General features: G+C 37.8%; 1 non-coding gene across 1 annotated transcript; it reads right to left on the bottom strand.

Annotated features, from left to right (window-relative positions):
• Positions 1-232: 232 nt before the first annotated feature.
• On the bottom strand, positions 233-336 carry LOC141709955 (small nucleolar RNA R71). The gene has a single exon (XR_012570503.1). It is a non-coding gene; the product is annotated as a small nucleolar RNA R71 (small nucleolar RNA).
• Positions 337-21463: the final 21127 nt, after the last annotated feature.

Raw genomic sequence — 21463 nt, 5'->3', positions numbered from 1 at the left:
TGTTGCAACTGAAGACCCCAATATGCACATCAGGAATTCTGTCGAGATCTGTAGTACTTTCAAATATAATGGTGTGACTGATGAGGCTATCAAGCTGAGGCTTTTCCCATTCTCTCTGAGGGATAAAGCTAAGGACTGGTTACATTCTGAACCAGCTGGGTCCATCACTACTTGGCAAGATCTTGCGCAAAAGTTTCTGGTAAAGTTCTATCCAATAGCGAAGACTGCAGCTATGCGGAGTGCTCTTACTCAGTTTACGCAGCAACCAACAGAATCTATGTGCGAAGCTTGAGAGCGCTACAAGGAGATGTTGAAAAAGTGTCCACATCATGGTATGCCTGACTGGATGGTGATCACTGGTTTCTATAATGGTTTGGGGGCCCAATCTCAGCCCATGCTCGATGCAGCAGCTGGAGGTGCTTTGTGGGCCAAAAGCTATATTGAGGCTTATGATCTTATTGAAACTATGGCTGCAAATGAGCATCAAAACCCAACTTAAAGGATGATGCCTGGGAAGGTAGCAGGTATTCTGGAAGTTGATGCAGCTACAGCTATTGCAGAGCAGCTCCAAGCGCTGTCTATGAAGGTCGATTCTTTAGCCACCTATAGAGTCAATCAGATAGCAATGGTCTGTGAGCTTTGTGCGGGTTCTCATGTTACGGATTAGTGTTCTCTTGTTAATGAATCTGTTCAGTATGTGAACAATTATCAGTGTCCGCAGCAGCCTGTGCCAGCTACTTATCATCCTAACAACAGAAATCATCCCAATTTCAGCTGGAGCAATACTCAAAATGCTATTCAGCAACCATATCAGCAAGGTGAAAGTAAACAGTTTAATCCACCTGGATTCCAGCAACCACATCAGTATGCTCAAAGGCAATCATATCCTCAATAAGGAGGTGCTGCTCCACCTTCTAGTGCTGATTTCAAGGAACTCAAGCTGTTGTGCAAAAGTCAGGCTATTTCTATCAAGACCTTGGAAAATCAAATCGGTCAAATAGCCAATACAGTGCTCAATCATCAACCTGGCACACTACCCAGTGATACTAAAGTGCCAGGAAGGAAGCTAAAGAGCAAGTCAAGGCTATTACCTTAAGGTCTGGAAAAGGTGCTAATACTGAAAATGCAAAAGACGGAGAAGCTGAAGTTGGTGATGAAGAGAAGCAAAAGGAGAAAGCGGCGGAACCAAGGAAGACTACTGTTGAACACACTCTTCCTGAGGGTAATACAGGGGAGAAATAGCTCTATCCTCCACCACCTTTCCCTAAGAGATTGCAATAACAAAAACTGGATAAGCAGTTCGGTAAGTTTCTGGAGGTGTTCAAGAAACTTCACATCAACATACCTTTCGCTGAGGCTCTGGAGAAAATGCCTAGTTATGCGAAATTCATGAAGAGTATTCTTTCAAGGAAAGTGAAACTAGATGACCTTGAGACTGTTGCTCTAACGGAAGAGTGCAGTGTTGTGCTGCAACATAAATTCCTCCAAAGCTTAAAGATCCAGGTAGCTTCACCATTCCTTGCACCATTGGCAAGTTATCTTTTGATAAATGCCTGTGCGATTTGGGAGCAAGCATCAATCTGATGCCGTTGTCTATCTTCAAAAAGTTGAATTTGCCTGATCCAAAGCCCACCTACATGTCTCTACAATTGGATGATCGTTCTATTACATATCCATGAGGCATAGTGGAGGACGTGTTAGTAAAGGTGGATAAGCTCCTCTTTCCTGCAGACTTTGTCATTTTGGATTTCGAGGAAGATAAGAAGATCCCCATAATCTTGGGAAGTCCTTTCTTGGCTACAGGTTTTACCTTGATAGATGTGCAGAAAGGTGAACTCACTATGAGGGTGCAGGATTAGGATGTGACATTCAATGTATTCAAACCAATGAAATTCCCTACAGAAGACGAGGAGTACTTAAAGATGGATTTGATTGAGTCTGCGGTAACTTCAGAACTTGATCATATGCTAATGTCTGACGCATTAGAGAAAGCCTTAGTAGGGAGTTTGACAGTGATGATGAGGATGGCAATGAGCAACTACAATATCTAAATGCTTCTTCTTGGAGACGAAAGCGAGACATGCCATTTGAATCTCTTGGTACTTCTGACCTCAAAAATGCTGAAGGAAAGCTCAAACCATCTATTGAGAAAGCACCTACTTTGGAACTTAAACCATTGCCTGAACACTTGAGGTATGGATTTTTAGGCGATGCATCTACTTTACCTGTTATTATTGCATCCGACCTTTCAGGTAGTGAGGAGGACAAGCTCTTGAGGATTTTGAGAGAATTCAAATCGACTATTGGATGGACTATAACAGATATCAAAGGGATCAGCCCTTCGTATTGCATGCATAAAATTCTGCTAGAAGAAGGTAGTAAGCCAACTGTTGAGCAACAATGACGACTTAATCTTATCATGAAAGAAGTGGTGAAGAAAGAGATTCTGAAGTAGCTGGATGCAGGAATCATATATCCTATTTCTGACAGTTCTTGGGTGAACCCCGTGCAATATGGACCTAAGAAAGGAGGTATTACTGTGGTAGCAAATGAGAAGAACGTGCTCATCCCCACTCGAACAGTCATAGGATGGAGGGTATGCATGGATTACAGAAAGTTGAACAAGGCCACGAGAAAGGATTACTTCCCTCTTCAATTTATTGATCAGATGCTTGACAGGTTGGCCGGTCATGAGTATTATTGTCTTCTGGATGGCTATTCGGGGTATAATCAGATTTGCATTGCACCAGAGGATCAAGAAAAGACTACCTTCACTTGTCCATTTGGCACATTCGCTTTTTGCAGAGTTTTATTTGGCTTATGTGGTGCACCTGCCACTTTTCAGAGATGTATGATGGCTATATTCTCTGATATGATTGGAAATAATGTCAAAGTGTTCATGGACGACTTCTCCGTCTTTGGACATTCGTATGATGATTGTTTGAATAATCTTCGTTCAGTGCTCAAAAGGTGTGTGGAAACTAATTTAGTACTCAATTGGGAAAAATGTCACTTTATGGTGCGTGAAGGCATTATTCTTGGGCATAAGGTCTCTAGCAAGGGTCTTGAGGTGGACAAATCCAAGGTGGGAGTCATTGAAAATCTTCCACCCCCTATTTCTGTGAAAGGAATCCATAGTTTTCTTGGTCTTGCAGCTTTTTATCGGCGTTTCATTAAGGACTTCTCGAAGATATCTAAGCCGTTCTGTAACTTGCTCGAGAAGGATGTGCCTTTCAAATTCGATGATGAATGCTTGGCGGCATTCGAGACTCTTAAGAAGAGTTTGATAAAAGCACCGGTTATTACGGCACCTGATTGGACATAGCCTTTTGAGATGATGTGCGATGCGAGTGATTATGCGGTGGGAGCAGTTCTTGGGTAGCGTAAGAATAATCTTTTTCATGTGGTCTACTATGCTAGTAAGACTCTAAATGGAGCTTAAATGAACTACACCACTACTGAGAAGGAGCTCTTGGCTATAGTCTTTGGTTTCGAAAAATTTCGATCTTATCTACTTGGGACAAAGGTGACAGTATTCACTGATCATGCGGCCATTCGCTATTTGGTTGCCAAGAAGGATTCGAAGCCTAGACTTATTCGTTGGGTGCTCTTGCTACAGGAATTTGAGTTAGAGATCAAGGATCGAAGAGGTACTGAGAATCAAGTAGCTGACCATCTCTCTAGATTGGAGAATCCTGATTCTACTTCACATGATAAGACATTGATCAACGAATCTTTTCCGGATGAGCAGTTGTTCACAGTCCAGGAGGAAGAGCCATGGTTCGCAGATATTATGAACTATCTTATCAGCAACATAATGCATCCTAATATGAATACAACTCAAAAGAAGAAGTTTCTGCATAAGGTGAAGTGGCACATGTGGGATGAACCGTATTTGTTTAGACAAGGAGCTGACCAGATCATCAGGAGATGTATCCCATTCTGTGAGACGGAGGGGATATTACGAGACTGCCACTCCACAGTTTATGGTGGATATTATGGTGGTTAAAAGACAGCAGCTCGTATTCTGCAAGCAGGTTTTTTTGGCCTACTTTATTTAAGGATGCACATCAGTTCATTTTAAGGTGTGATCATTGCCAAAGAGTGGGGAATCTTACGAGGAATGATGAGATGCCGTTAAACGTGATGCTTGAAGTCGAGGTCTTTGATGTTTGGGGAATCGATTTCATGGGACCATTTGTCTCGTCCTGTAATAATCAGTACATCTTGCTGGCAGTCGATTATGTCTCAAAATGGGTAGAAGTCAAGGCTCTACCGATGAATGATGTAAAGATAGTGTTGAATTTTCTTCATAAGCAGATTTTCACAAGATTTGGAAAGCCATGAGTAATCATAAGTGATGAGGGGTCGCATTTCTGCAACCGTAAGTTCACTTCTATGATGCAGCGCTATAATATGAATCATCGCGTTGCTACTGCCTATCATCCACAAACGAATGGTCAAGCGGAAGTGTCTAATAGAGAGATCAAGCGCATTCTAGAGAAAGTTGTTTGCCCGTCAAGGAAGGATTCGTCTTTAAAGCTCGATGAAGCTGTTTGGGCTTATAGAATAGCATACAAGACTCCACTTGGGATATCCCCGTTTCAACTTGTTTATGGTAAGGGATGTCATTTACCCGCGAAGCTTGAGCATAAGGCTTATTGGGCATTGAAGAAGTTGAACCTTGATCTAGATGCAGCTGGGAAGAAGCGAATGCTTCAATTAAATGAACTTGATGAATTTCGACTCCAAGCGTATGAGAACAACAAAATGTACAAGGAAAAGGTAAAAAGGTGGCACGACAGGAAGCTATATGTTGTGCATATATTGTGTACTTGATGATTACATGAACAAAACACCTAAGTAGATTTTACTTAGTGAAATAATGTAGCACTCGACGGATAAGAATTATAGTCCCGACGGATAACTCATTATAGTCCCGACGAATGATGATGTTAGGTCACACACACACTGTAGAGGGGGTGAATACAGTGTATAGTACACTCAAATCGAACTTTAAGAACTTAAGTAACAGAAAACAAACTTTATTGAAACAATAAACTCTGTTACAATATGGAACTGTTACCTCTCAGTGATGAACAAATATCACGAGAGCTGCTAGGGTTACAATGAATAATCTTGTCTAATAATGATAACACTTATAGTGTAAACCCTATGTATGTGTTTATATACTACACAGTTACAAGATAATCGCTAATTGATATGGAATATAATTCTGCTTCCTAAAATATATCAATCAGATATCTTTTCTTCCAAGTATTCCATTCTTTACGGAATTCCTTCTTCATGCATATCTCTTCTTATGTTTATCTTGATCTTCTTTCCTTTAATCAGCTACTGTCCTTATCTGATTGTACTTCAACACCTAAGTTCTGATATCTATCTTCTGATGATTATCTCCTAATAACATAAGTACTGATATCCTTAAGTCTTGACTTCCAGTATAAGTACTGATCAACAGTTAAGTACTGATTTATTCTGTTCAAATAAGATCTGAAAGCTAAACATAAAACATATTAGCCATGACATTATCAAATATATCTAACAATCTCCCCCAACTTGTAAATTAACATAATATACAAGTTTAACAGATATTTGATGATGTCAAAAACATTAAGTACAAATGCATGAGAATTAGACTAGATAACTACAACTTACAGTCCTTAAAGCTTTTACCAATTTCAACTTCTGATAACAACTTCAGTCTGTATAAATATCAGTATTTAAGCAGTTGTAGATCTTCGACTTGGCTTCATCATTTTATGATCTCTCTGATGTCAGGAGTTGTTCTGATATAGTTCTTCAACAAACATTTCTCAGCATATCTTAGTTCATCAATCATTCTCTTTTTAACATCTTTAACTCTGCAGTATCTTCACCAGTTTGAAAGATTGCAGCTCTGAGATCATTGATCTTTGCTTTTCTCAACTCCTGATCTAGTCTTATGACATAAGCTTTGTCAGACTCCAGATTGAATTCAAGTCCCTTAATACCAAGATATGTTCTGATCTGTGCAGTATTAGGCTTCATATCAACAATATCACCATTGTGATCTCTGTACTTTGGAACATATATGCTGTCAGACTTAACAGAATAAAGCCTTTTCTGTCTCTGAATCTGTTCTTTTAAGTAGTTTGCAGCAGTCTCTGTTATTCTATCATCCACTTGAAGTAAGAAAAGTACATGCTCCAATTCTTTAAAATACTTTAATGGAATGGCATTTTGTCTTATATGATAAACCCTACCATCTGTCATGAAATACAACATGATGTATTCTTTCAAGTAGGTATGGTAAACCATCTGTACAGATTCCAGTTGATTCAATCTCTCAGGAGTTGCTCCAATACCTGGTTCACTCAAGGAAGTTGGATCATTGGTAGTGTTGTGTACTCTTCTTTCATCAGCACTTCCCAATCTAGTTTTATCTCTAGCTTCCTTTCCAGTAACTACTCTTGCTTCAAAACCACTTGCAGTAGTCTTCAAAGATTGAGTCTGTTTTGCTTTAGTGAATCCTGGTAGGAGTGTCTTTGATCTATTTTCTGATATCAAGTTAACTTGAGCTCTGTCAGAGGTTACTTGCTTCTTCTGAATATCAGAACTTACAATTTCTTGACTCTGAACAACTTGAGCCATGTCAGAGGTTGTTTTAAGAACTTTTCTTGAAGTCAGAGCAAGATCATCCTTTTCATCAGTAATTTCTTCTTCCTCAGGAGGTACATAAACCTTGATAGGTTCACCAACCTTTTCTTTACCCTTGGATCTTGGATCTATCTGTGGTTGTGATCTAGCCAACGTTGCTTCAGTATGTGTCCTTTCTTTGATCACAATGCCTTTAAGTTTTGGAAGTGAATTTTTACCAGAAGCTTCAGATTTAGATGTGACTTTCTCTGATTTAAGTCTAGCTTCCTTTATACTTTCCAAGTCCATTCCTGGATTTTCTTGAAGAAATAACTGTCTTGACATTTCCTGATCAAGATCTAGAAGTTCATCTGAACTTATCCTTTTACCAGCAGCAGAACTTATTCTTTTCCCAGTATCAGAACTTGTCCTGTGACTAGCTTGTCTTGATGTAAACCTTCTACCTTGACTATGACCGCTACCCATTCCAGAGTATCCTTGATCATCATTTCCATCATCCTTTCCTTGCAGTGTCTTGTTAGTGTTGCATTTGGACTTAATTACCTTCTCCCCCTTTTTGGCATCAGCAGGTAGTAAAAGAGAGATAAGTAATTCCACTGAGGATTGGATTTCAGTAAGTTGCGATTGCTGAGAAGCTTGATTTGTAAGAATGTCATCAATCTGAGCTTGTTGTTTCTCTTGAGTTTTCTTAATATAAGCAATCCTGTCAATGGTAGGTTGAAAGAACTTTTTCTTATCAATTTTCCAAACTTGTTCTTATTTGAGAAAGTTCTCCTGAATCTTGTGTAGCTCTGCATGAGTAGTTGAATGAAGACCTTGTAGATGTTTAAAACTCAATGCAGTGACTCTAAGCTGGGTTTTTAAATCATCAGAATTTAACATTTCATCAGCTTTAGTCAAGTGCTCAGCAAGATGTATTGCAGTTGGAACACATGAAACTGAGTTCCATTCCTTAGTCCACTCCTGACCTGCAGGAGTTTCACTCCAAGGTACTGGTGCAGCCCCGGTAACAAACTTCTTTACCAGTTCAGACTTAGAAAGAGTCTGTTGAGAAGTATGTCGTGAAGGACCTGCTTCATCAGCATCTACAGTTGGAGCAGCATCACCAGTATCTCCAGCATTTGCAGCATCAGAACTTAAAAAATCAGTATCTTCTGATAAGACAACAGTGTGAGTAGCAATGGAGGCTTCAACATCCTATAATTGCTGATCTGATACTAAGTTCTGATCAACAGCCATATCCTGATGCTCACCTAAAGTCTGATCATCAGCATCTTGATGCAGAGAAGGTGTTGTTAATAACTCTGGAGTTTGAACAGCATCAGTAACAGGTGTTGTGGAAGGATTATTTGCTGTTGGAGCTTCTAAGAGAAATACTTCAGACACAACCAAGTGTTGAACATCAATATCAGCACTTGTGCCTGGATCAACAAGAGACACAGATGGTGAGTTAGCCTTGTCAGATACAGCTTCCTGAGATGGAGTTGATGGAAAAGAAGTGACTGGAGCAAATTCCTTGTCTTGTGAGATCAGAGATTCCTGATCCCCTTCCTTAGCTGCTTCCTCTTTATCATCTGAAACTGGCCTTTGTGCCCTCTGTTTCTTGTACTTCCTTGTTAATTTGGATTCCTTGGGAGTTTCAGGAACTGTCATTCGTCTAAGCCTCTTGAGAAGCCTAGAACCCCCAATTTCAGAATCCTTCTGAGAAATCTCTTTCTCAGCTTCAGTTACAACAGGTTCTCTAGAAGAAACCTGTTCCTCAGAATCAGATTCATCTCTCAATGCAATCCTCCTTCTCTTTTGAGATGCTTGAGGAACATTCTTTGTCCTCTTTGGCTTGGAAGATGAAGGCTTCACAGTAGGTGTTGAAGATGAAGGTTGAGCAGTCTGTGAAGTGGAGAGATAGGATTTGAGATATGTTCTGAGGGTAGGTTGAGTAGAATGAGAGGTAGGTACTGAGGTTGATGGACTTTGGGTGTTTGGAGTTGGTTGGACATCAGAGTAAACAGATCTATAAGTATCAGGATCAGCATTTACCAGGATCTGTTTTACAGACTTAGGAATCTGTAATGGTCTAACCACTTTTTTCTTAGTATCAGCATTTACCAGGTCATTAAAGTATCATTTTGCAACCTTAAAAGGTGGGGTTTGAGTGCTGACTAAATGAGGTTCATCAGTACAATAAGTGTAAATAAGTTGACAGAATCTAGCAAAATAAACAACATCTCGATCCTCTGTCATCCTATCCCCAATAAAACCAATTATAGCAGTTGCAAAATCAAAATGAGTTTGATGGATAATTGCATACCCGATGTGCTGACTCAGAATTGGGATAGCATCAAAATTTGAACATTTGTTCCCAAAAGCTTTGGTGATGCAATCAAAGAAGAAACTCCATTCTCTTCTGATATTAGCCCGTTTCAACTGTCCAAGTTTTGACAGACTCTTTTCATATCCCAATTCAGCCATTAACTCCCGAAGGGCTGAGTCCTCTGGAATTGAGAAAGTACAATCTTCTGGAAGATGTAAAGCCCTGCGTACTGTACCAGGAGTGACTACAAAGGATGAATCACCCACTTGGAAGATAATATTGGGAGTTCCACGTTTACCACCATCATCAAAAAGTCCAGTCCTCCAAAGCCTCAGAACTTGTTGGCTTGAAAAGAATTCAGGCTGTGTTAATGCATACCCAACCTTACTATGTGCAAGAAGATCTTGCACAAAGTGCAATTCAGATGGAGCTTCAGTGTGATCAAGAACTGCAATATAGTTGTTGGGGACAAACTTAGCTCCATCAATGATTAAATCCTTTGGTGCCATGTGAAAAAAATATGAGAGTCAAGTATGCCTGTTAGGTGTTTGAGATAATGTCTGTATGAAAAACCAACGTGAGAAATAAAGAGAAAGAGAGTAAAAGTAAGGAGAGAGATAAAATATTAAGAAAATAAAAGATTAAAGAAATCTTCTCTCTGTTGTACTTATACTCTGAACAAAAATGTTACCGTTGGACACCTGTCAGACATGCAGTAATAACGGACAGTTACTGGGCTCGAGAAAACATGAATCATTACTTACCCATTTGCCTAGTTTCAAGGAAAAACCGTTCCATTTATCAAGAGAAACAGTTTTAATTCAAAATTTAAACCGTTATCACTGATTGAATTATTTTTCACTGCATCATTGATATTCTGAAAATACATCACATGAAAATGACCAAGAAAAATTAGATAAGTAAGTGCTGAAAATGAATCAGAACTTAATATAAAACAAAATTTATATGGTCATCAGAATATCAATCAGGATTTATCAATACAAGATAAAATAACTCAGAGACAAAATCTTGAAGAAAAAAAACTTTCATTAATATATCAAGACAATACATTTATGAAATGGAAAGTACATCAATACTTATACAAGATTTTCCCTAAGCTTCTAAACCTAACATCAACAGCCTTAGTCCTAGCTAAGAAGCCTGACAAAGCTGATGATGAAGAAAAATAGGAAGAAGACGAGATTAAGTCATCTTCTTCTTCCTACTCTCGACAAACAGAATGGCGAGTCGGATGATTCGCTCTTGCTGGCGGAGAGCTTCCAGCCTTTCCTCCTCCAATCGCTCCAGATGGCGATGGTAGTCCATATAGAGGAACAAAAGGTGTGTCAGTACCTCCTGTGGGACAGAGTCCCATATCTCCTCAGGAATGGCTGTGACATGCCATTCCTGCTGCCACTCGGCACAGCTTAGCTCCATATTAAAGTTTTGGTAGTTCAAAAACATGTTATATCTGACCATTGTGTTTTTGAAAGAAGAAGTATGAAGATAAGTGTGTGAGAAGAATTTGATGGAAAGACTGATGTGAAGTGGCTGCTTATATAGGCAAGAGAATGCCAGGAGACGCAAAGAAATTGAATGCTGACAGGTAGAATTAATTCTACCTCGTCTCCCTAGACTTTGAAAAAGAATAACATTCATTGGAAAGAGGAATCATGGTTTAAACCACACAAGAAACAAGAAACAGTGGACTGTTCAAGTACGAATACCATTAATCCTAATCATAGTGACTATTAATCTTCCACTTCAACATATTCTAGTTCGAACTGAGACTGGTACCAAATTTTTTTCACAGATAAGCCAAGTAAAGGATTAGACTGAGAAATCAGAACTTAGACCTATACCAGAACTTAACAGTCATCAGAACATAATTTCTTAACTAGAAAAAGGAATGCCCATCTTAGTAAATCCTCATACAAGTTCTGAGTTATAGACTTCAGAACTTAATCATCAGAACGTGTAACTAGAACTTGTCCTCAGAACTTGTGCAATAATGACACAATGACTGTTTATCTACAATAACGTAGACCACCACAGAAATTTTCATCATTCAGATGGAGTGATTAGTGTGTGCATTAAGCTAAATAACAGACAAAGAGTAAAGTCTGATTCACGTCAGTACATCTTAGAAATAAGGCATAACTAAAATTTTGCTAAAGAGCTGTCATTGTCCTGAAACCTACTGATGAATGAGTTCATGCTTGAGTCTACCTCAACTGTTTTGTGCTAATTTTATGCATCTTTTGAAATTCTATTTTACAGTGGCTTCTCAGTGTAAGTGAGTCATGACTGTTTATCAGAATTTATGCTATTATCAGAGTATTTCTCCAGTAATCATAGAGTGTTAAAAGTCACCAAGAAAATATTTTGTTTTTCTAATGCATATCTACTTAATACCAGCAATGCACTTGGGTCGTCCATTCCACATTTTTACTCTAGATCTCAAAGGAGTACCTGATTTTATTCTTTGATCTTTTTGCTTTTTCTTTTGATAAGTGAGGTTTATCAGCACTTAGTACATTCAGCAGTTTTACTAGTATCAGAACTTAACAGATGAGTAGCATTATTCTAATTTGTGACTTAGTAATAAGATATACAAAGTAAACTTAACTAAGCTCAATTATCAGAATTTGCTTGTGTCATAGGGTTTCCATTGAAATAATTACTTCTTACATGGAATCATTTGTTTATTGAAGACTACTAGGTCAGTATCTAGCACAGTTATCCTCATAGGATTGAATAGGTACTTGAACAGACATATCACTTATTAGAGTTTAGAAACATATATCAGACAACAGTCAGTACTTAAAGACATTTATCAATTAAGCACATAATACACAATGAGATTAATTCTGTAAATACTGAGCATAAAGTCTGATAACACATAACAAGACTAAGCAGATTTAGAGAAAGAACCTGAAACCATTCCAAGTTCATTTACCAATCTTGTAAAAGTAGCTTCACACAGTGGTTTTGTGAAGATATCTGCTAGTTGTTGATCTGTGGGAACAAAATGCAATTCCACTGTACCTTCATCCACATGTTCCCTGATGAAGTGGTACCTGATGCTGATGTGCTTTGTCATTGAGTGTTGAACTGGATTACCTGTCATAGCAATAGCACTTTGATTATCACAGTAAATAGGGATTTTGAAATATGTTAACCCATAATCCAGTAACTGATTCTTCATCCAAAGAATCTGTGCACAACAGCTTCCTGCAGCAATATACTCTGCTTCTGCAGTTGATGTGGAAATTGACTTTTGTTTCTTGATGTACCAAGAAACCAATCTGCCTCCAAGAAATTGGCAGCTTCCACTTGTGCTTTTCCTGTCAATTTTGCAACCTGCAAAATATGCATCTGAGTAACCTATTAGTTTAAAATCTGATTCTCTAGGATACCATAATCCCAGAGCAGCTGTTCCTTTAAGATACTTAAAGATTCTTTTTACAGCTGTTAAGTGAGGTTCTCTTGGATCTGCTTGAAATCTTGCACAAAGACATGTAGCATACATGATATCAGGTCTACTAGCAGTTAGATAGAGTAGAGAGCCAATCATACCTCTGTAGTCAGTAATATCTACTGATTTACCGGTATCCTTATCCAGTTTTGTCGCAGTGGCCATTGGAGTGGATGCACTTGAACAATCTTGCATTCCAAATTTCTTCAGCAAGTTTCTGGTGTACTTGGTTTGACAAATAAAAGTGCCTTCCTCATTCTGCTTGACTTGAAGGCCCAGAAAATAGCTAAGTTCCCCTATCATACTCATCTGATATCTTGACTGCATTAGCTTGGCAAACTTTTTGCAAAGTTTGTCATTTGTAGATCCAAAAATGATATCATCAACATAAATCTGGACCAGAAGTAAGTCCTTTCCATGGTTGAGGTAGAACAGTGTTTTGTCTATTGTCCCTCTGTTGAATCCACTTTCCAGAAGAAACTGAGCTAAAGTCTCATACCATGCTCTAGGAGCTTGCTTAAGTCCGTAAAGTGCTTTATCAAGCCTGTAGACATAATCTGGATGTTTGGTATCTACAAAACCTGGAGGTTGTTCAACATATACCTCCTCCTCCAATTCTCCATTGAGAAAAGCACTTTTCACATCCATTTGAAAGATAGTAAACTTTTTATGAGCAGCATAAGCCAAGAATATCCTTATGGCTTCTAACCTAGCAACTGGTGCAAATGTTTCATCATAATCAATTCCCTCATATTGAGAATATCCTTTTGCAACCAGCCTTGCCTTATTCCTTGTAATTATGCCATCACTGTCAGTTTTGTTTCTGAATACCCACTTTGTACCAACAACAGATCTATTCTTTGGTCTTGGCACTAGGGTCCAGACTTTGTTTCTTTCAAATTCATTCAACTTTTCCTGCATTGCTTGCACCCAATCAGCATCTTGAAGAGCTTCTTCCACTTTCTTTGGCTCAGTCTGAGAGAGAAAAGAATTGTAAAGACATTCATTTGAAGTACCTGTTCTAGTTCTGACACCTGCATCAGGATTTCCAATTATCAAATCAGGTGTATGTGATTTTGTCCACTTCCTTGCAGATGGAAGGTTTTCTCTAGAACTGGATGCTCCCCCATGATCCATGCTATTTTCATTTTCATTTTCTGATGCTCCCCCTGAAACTATGCTCTCTGAGTTGGATTCTTCAGTATTTAGATTTTCAGCACTATCAGAACTTGGCTTATCAGAACTTGATGAATCAGAACTTGAAGAGCCAGATGCATGTTCTGATGGTTCTTGAGATGTGGTAGGATCTTGAGTATGCTCCCCCTGCATAGGTGCATCTTCCTTTGACGTAGTCTCTACAGTTTCAATAACATCAGAGTTTAATCCATCAGAGTTTACAGTATCAGGACTTAGACTATCAGGATTTTCTGTATCAGAATTTGAGTCTTCATTTTCAAATCTCAGCTGATCATGGTCAATGAAATGTTCAAGACTAGTAATCTTTTTGTCATCAAAAGAGACATTGATAGATTCCATGACCACTTTTGTTCTCAAATTATAGACTCTAAAGGCTTTTGTGGAAAGTGGATATCCAACAAAGATTCCTTCATCAGCTTTTAGATCAAACTTTGATAGCTGTTCAGGATGAGTCTTGAGAACAAAACACTTGCATCCAAATACATGAAAATATTTCAGATTTGGCTTCTTTTTCTTCACCATCTCATATGATGTTTTCCCATGCTTGTTAATGAGTGTTGCATCTTGAATAAAACAAGCAGTCTGCACAGCTTCAGCCCAGAAATAGGTTGGAAGCTTTGCTTCTTCAAGCATTATACGTGCAGCTTCAATGAGAGTTCTATTCTTCCTTTCAACAACTCCATTTTGCTGTGGAATTCCAGGAGCAGAAAATTCCTGCTTTATTCCATGGCTTTTACAGAACTCTTCCATTATCAAATTCTTGAACTCAGTGCCATTATCACTCCTTACAACTTTCACAGAATCTTTGACCATTTTATCCAGATGTTTGATATGATCAATCAAGGTTGATGCAGTTTCACTTTTTGTATGCAAGAAATACATCCATGTGTATCTGGTGAACTCATCCACTATGACCAACGCATACTTCTTCTTTGCAATAGACATGGCATTTACTGGACCAAATAGATCAACATGTAGTAGATGATAAGGCTCACGAATTGATGATTCAGTCTTGCTCTTGAATGAAGATTTTCTTTGTTTGGCTTTCTGACATGAATCACAAAGACCATCAGGAGCAAATACTATGTTTGGCAATCCTCTCACAAGATCTTTCTTGACCAGTTCATTTATATTGTTGAAATTTAAATGAGAGAGTTTCTTATGCCAATTCCAGCTTTCTTTAATTGATGCTCTACTCATCAGACGGATTGCAGACCCATCAGTACTTGTTGAAAGCTTAGCTTCATAAATGTTACCACGCCTGTATCCTTTCAGAACAACTTTTTCACAGTGTTCTTCAAAGAAATCAACATGATAACCTCTGTCACAGATTTGGCTTATACTCAGTAGGCTGTGTTTAAGTCCTGAGACTAGAGCTACTTGTTTAATTATGACACTTCCAAGATTGATATTGCCATATCCCAATGTTTTTCCAATGTTGCCATCTCCATAAGAAACACTTGGGCCAGCTTTCTCCACAAAGTCTGATAGCAGGGCCTTATTTCCAGTCATATGTCCTGAACATCCACTGTCCAGAACTAGAATATTTTTCCTGTTGCCCTGCAATCACAAAGACCACTAATTAGTAATTTTAAGGACCCAGACTTGCTTGGATCCTTTGGCCTTATTAAGTTTATTAACATTTGCAGCGGATTTAGCATCAGAGTTTATGTTAACAATTTTCTTATCAGAACTTACATTATCAGACTTTGAATCAGAATTTACACTAGAAGGAACAATGGAAACTTTCTTCAAAGAAGGTTTTATTTGATAATAATCATAGTACAAACTATGATATTCCTTACAAGTATAAATGGAATGCCATAAACTACCACAATGAAAACAAGGATTTTGTGGTTTGTATCTAACAAACTGACTCTTAACTCCTGATTTTGAAGGTAAGGAGTTAATATTCTTATTCTTCCTGCAAAAAGAAGCCAGATGGTTAGAACTTCCACAGTTATGACATGTTTTCCTAGGAGCATCAGGAACAGGTTTATAATCATTGCTTTTATTCACACCTTCCTTTCCATTCCTATTTTTCCTAGGTGATTTTACCTTGTTTGCATTCTTAACATCTTTCAGCTTATGCTTAAGCTGCTTCTTTGTCATTAAGCCTATGTTCACTTCAGCTGTCTTTTCCTATTTTAGTTTGTCAGAAGTTAATTTCTTTGTAACTTCTAATTTTTCATTTTCAGACTTTACAGTTACAAACTTAATAGGTTTTAACTTTGGCTTTTGCTTATCAACAGACTTAATTTCTTGAGTTCCTTTATCTTTCTTATCTTCTCCATAACCTAAGCCCTCTTTCCAGTTTCCACTACTTAGCAAATTTTGAGTTATTTTGCCAGAGTTAGTCCAAGTCCTGATAATCTCTCTTTCCTTTTCTAACTCAGTTTTTAGAGATTCATTTAATTTTAGCACTTCATTCCTAACATAAAAAACATCATCTCTATCCTTCTGAGTTTGATGGAACATGACTAACTCTTTTTCTTAGAAATCATTTCTTTTCTTAAATGCAAGATTTTCAGAAGTTAATCTTTCACATGTTAAAGTTTGATCTCTATAACTAACAAACATGGTTTTAAGATATCTTCTCAACTCATTAATATCATCAGTATGAAAAGCATAAGTAGTCTGAGGTACCTTTGTTTCAGCAGCTTCAGAACTGCTCTCAGCACTTTCTTTATCAGCATTTGCCATCAATGCATAGTTTTCCTCACTTTCAGATTCTGAGGTGTCTGTCCAGCTTTTCTGCTTTGTGACAAGAGCCTTGCCTTTGTCACCCTTTACCTTCTTGCAGTCAGGAGATATGTGGCCTTTCTCACCACAGTTATAGCATTTAACATTGGTGTAATCTCCTCTGTCAGACTTTCCTCCTCTGCCTTCAGATCTTCTGAAATTCTTCTTATCAGAACTTATGCCTTTCCTGGAAAACTTCTTTCCCTTCCTGAACTTCCTGTATGCAATCTTTGTGATTCCTTTCACCATAAGAGCACACAGCTTCATCATCTCCCCATCAGCATCAGTCTCAGGCAAGCTTTCAGAATCTGAGTCATCATCACTCTCAGAACTTGATGACTCAGTATCAGACTTTATGAAAAGAGCTTTACTCTTGTCTTTCTTTGAGGAAGCTGCTTTGGGGAATTCTTCTTCAGCCTTAAGAGCAACTGTCCTTGACTTTCCTCCTTTCCTCTTGCTTCTTTGTTCCATCTCCAGCTCATGAGTCTTGAGCATTCCATAGATTTCGTCAAGAGTTGTTTCATCAAGATTGTAGTTGTCTCTTATTGTCGTTGCCTTCAAATCCCAGCATTCAGGAAGAGCTAATAGGAACTTAAGGTTTGAATCTTCAAGATAATACTCTTTATCAACCAATGACAAATCATTCAAAAGTTTGACAAATCTATCATATAAATCATTCAATGACTCATTAGTCTTTGAGTCAAAGTGTTCATACTTTTGAGTGAGTATTGTCTTCCTGTTCTTCTTAATTGTGTCAGTTCCCTGACACCTTGTTTCCAGAGCATCCCATATTTCCTTAGCAGTCTTGCAGTTGATTACCCTATTTGACATTACATTATCAATGACACTATGCAGTAAGTGTCGTACCTTAGCATCCTTAGCAATTGATGATATGTCTTCAGCAGTATAATCACTCTTATCTTTTGGTACGGTCTTTGCTGCTTCACCTGCAACTACAACAGCAAGCTTGGTTGGTTTGTGAGGGCCTTCCTTGATTCTATCAAGGTATTCTGGATCTGTTGCTTCCAGGAACATGGTCATCCTTACCTTCCATATGGGATATTCAGATGGTCTCAGTATGGGAACTCTGATGGTCTCATACCGACTCTGAATTTGTGTCTTTGGTGATTCCTCAGTTTTGGTAGGCTTAGTTGGAGTTTCTGTGTCCGACATGATTGTGTTTGGATCTCTAACTGTATGTATGTTAACAGATAGACTCTGATACCAATTGTTAGGTCACACACACACTGTAGAGGGGGTGAATACAGTGTATAGTACACTCAAATCGAACTTTAAGAACTTAAGTAACAGAAAACAAACTTTATTGAAACAATAAACTCTGTTACAGTATGGAACTGTTACCTCTCAGTGATGAACAAATATCACGAGAGCTGCTAGGGTTACAATGAATAATCTTGTCTAATAATGATAACACTTATAGTGTAAACCCTATGTCTGTGTTTATATACTACACAGTTACAAGATAATCGCTAATTGATATGGAATATAATTCTGCTTCCTAAAATATATCAATCAGATATCTTTTCTTCCAAGTATTCCATTCTTTATGGAATTCCTTCTTCATGCATATCTCTTCTTATGTTTATCTTGATCTTCTTTCCTTTAATCAGCTACTGTCCTTATCTGATTGTCCTTCAGCACCTAAGTTCTGATATCTATCTTCTGATGATTATCTCCTGATAACATAAGTACTGATATCCTTAAGTCCTGACTTTAAGTATAAGTACTGATCAACAATTTAGTACTGATTTATCCTGTTCAAATAAGATCTGAAAGCTAAACATAAAACATATTAGCCATAAAATTATCAAATATATCTAACAGATGACTTATTATCCATCGAGTGAGTAGCTTATGTAATAATGAGTCTGTAGCACATTTCTGCATACACCTTTGTATAGATTCTATAGTAGCATATAAGTCATGTTGACTTTAACTAGATATGCAGAATAAGTTGATTAATTGTACATAGATGATGTCTTGTAATTCTGCATAAATGAATTGAAGTCAAGTGCCAAAATAGCTACCGGCGGATGATTAACAAAGCCATCGACGGATGATCAAATGGCTATCAACGGATGTTCAATATAGCAGTCGACGGATGATCAATAAAGCCATCAACGGATGATCATAAACTCGACGGATGATCATGTACTCAACGGATAAAGAATTCAAATATCAGTTGACAGTGACAGCATAGTCACATGCGTCGAAGTGTATGCAAATGGAATGAGGAAGCCTATTAACTGGGTAATAGAGAACAAAGTAGCAAAGTATTAGACCCGATAGTTTTTATAATGATCCTGTCTTTTAACTTTGTAATCTTGGTAATATATATAAACCAAGAAGTAGCAAATAAAAAAAACATGAATCTGAGATACAAAAAGTGAGAAACATTTGTAAGCAGAATTCTTAGCATTTCTCTGTATTCTCAGTAGTTCAATATTTGTAAGCAGCTGTGAGCATTCTTGCACACAGGGTTCTCTCGATATATAATATATATCTCTGGTGGAATCATTCAAATCCACCAGAAAGTTTTTAAAGACTCTTGTTTTTAATTACTTGTATTTTGATTCACTTAAGTTTATTCCGCATTGTGCTAATCAATACACTTATATTTATATTTGAGTTAGAACATTTTATTTCAAGAAAAAGTTTCAAGAATTTCATTCAACCCCCCTTCTGTAATTCTTGTCATATTGTTAAGGGACTAACAATTGGTATCAGAGCAAGCTCTTAACTTACAAAGAGTTTAAAGATCAAAATAATACAGCAAGATGACCAAGAAGGATGTTGGAGTCAAGATCCCTTTTCTGGATAAAGATAATTACCATCATTGGAAGGTAAAGATGCATCTTCACATACTTTCTCAAGATGAGGCCTATGTGGACTGCATATAAAGAGGCCCTCATGTTCCAATGAGAGCTGCAACAGGAAACGAGCCATCAGTCCCCAAGCCAAGGCATGAATGGTCTGATCCTGAAATTGAACAAGTCAGGAATGATAAAAAGGCTATGAATATCCTGTTTAATGGAGTTGATAGAGATATGTTTGACAACATTATCAACTGCAAAACTGCCAAGGAAGTCTGGGATACAATACAGATCATATGTGATGGCACTGAGCAAGTTAGAGAAAACAAGATGCAGCTCCTGATTCAGCAATATGAGCATTTTCATAATAAAGAAAGTGAGTCTCTCACTGACATCTTTAGTAGGTTTCAGAAACTACTAAATGCTCTAAAGTTGCATGGAAGGATCTATCAGATAAAAGACTCCAATATGAAATTCCTTAGATCTCTTCCAAAGGAATGGAAACCAATGACAGTCTCATTAAGAAACTCACAGGATTATAAGGAGTTTACTTTGGAGAGACTGTATGGCATCCTGAAAACCTATGAGCTTGAAATAGAGCAGGATGAAACGATGGAGAGAGGAAAGAAGAAAGGAGGATCCATTGCACTAGTTGATGAGTTGGAAAAGGAGAAGGAAGTGAAGATGGAAGCTGTTGAATCAACTTCAAGGGTCTGTGAGAATAAGGGCAAGGGGCTTGCAGTAGAAAGTGAAGATTCATTGAGCCAAGATGACATGAAGGACATTGATGATCACCTAGCATTTCTTTCCAGGAGATTTGCCAAGCTCAAGTTCAAGAAGAACTTTGGAGCAGCCAAGCCAAATAGAAACATGGTGGATAAATCAAAATTCAAATGTTTCAAATATGGCTTGGCAGGGCATTTTGCTAGTGAGTGTAGGAAGTCAGATTCCAGTAAGAAAAAGTTTGAGTCTGTGGATTATAAGCAAAAATACTTCGATCTACTCAAGCAAAAGGAAAGGGCTTTTATTACACAAGAAAATGACTGGGCAGCAGATGGTCTGGATGAAGATGAAGATGTCAGCTATGTCAATGTAGCCCTAATGGCCAAGTCTGATGAGACAGAAACAAGTTCCTCAAGCAATCAGGTAATTACTACAAACCTTGCACATTTATCTAAAGCTGAGTGTAATGATGCCATTAATGACATGTCTATAGAGTTATATCATTTGCGTGTTACACTTAAGTCTCTTACTAAAGAAAATGCTAAAATCAAAGAAAACAATTTATTTTTAAGTGAGAGGAATAATGTTCTTGAGTCTCAGTTTATTGATTTTGAGAAATTAAGAATTGAGTGTAAGATTGCTAAGAAGGAATTAACTGAGTCCTTGAAAAAGGAAAAATTTTTGAAGAAGCAGCTCGAGCGTGAACAAGAGGTGATTAAGGCATGGAAAACATCCAGGGATGTCCATGCTCAAATCACCAAAGTTCAAGGAATCGAGTCCTTCTGTGATGAAGCCTGGAAAAAGAACAAAGAGAAACTAGAACCTAATTTGGTACATGGACTGCTAACAGATGTAGACTCGATGGATGATGAGGATCATCCGTCGGATAACAAAAAGTATTATCCGCCGATTGATGAAAATCATCATCCATCGGCTGTGAGCAAGCCCATCAGTAAAGCCAAACTAGTTAAGCTGAATGAGAAGTATGGGTCTGTTTCCAAGAACTTTTTTTCAGGAGAGTCGAGTCAAGTTAAGAAAGGGAAAAAGGCTAATGTTGGTCACATAACTGTCAAATAGTTAAGTGACATACTTGAAAAGATTGAGGTAAAAACAGAGACTAAAAGGAAAAACAATAGGAATGGTAAAGTAGGGATTAACAAACACAATAACTACACACCTGATAAATATGCTCCTAGAAAAATCTATGTCAAGTGTGGTAGTGTAAATCATCTATCTGTTAATTGCAAATCTGCCATGTCTACTTCCATGTCTGTGCAACCTCAATTTCCTAAATGAATGCCATGCCTCCTATGCCTGTTAATGCTATGTCTACACAGAACATGAATGCACAGTTTACTAATATGCCATTTGCACCTAATCCTTATTATGCTGCATATAGTATGCCACAAATGCCATTTAGCATGCCTTACTAGAATAACATGTTTACACATAGCATGCCATTTCCTATTAGTCATAATATGCATGATAATTCTGTTGCAATGAATGGTTTCAAAGGCC

The sequence above is a fragment of the Apium graveolens genome, chromosome 2 (assembly GCF_009905375.1).
Source record: "Apium graveolens cultivar Ventura chromosome 2, ASM990537v1, whole genome shotgun sequence".
NCBI lineage: Eukaryota > Viridiplantae > Streptophyta > Magnoliopsida > Apiales > Apiaceae > Apium > Apium graveolens.
This window is presented reverse-complemented; position numbering and strand designations above follow the sequence as displayed.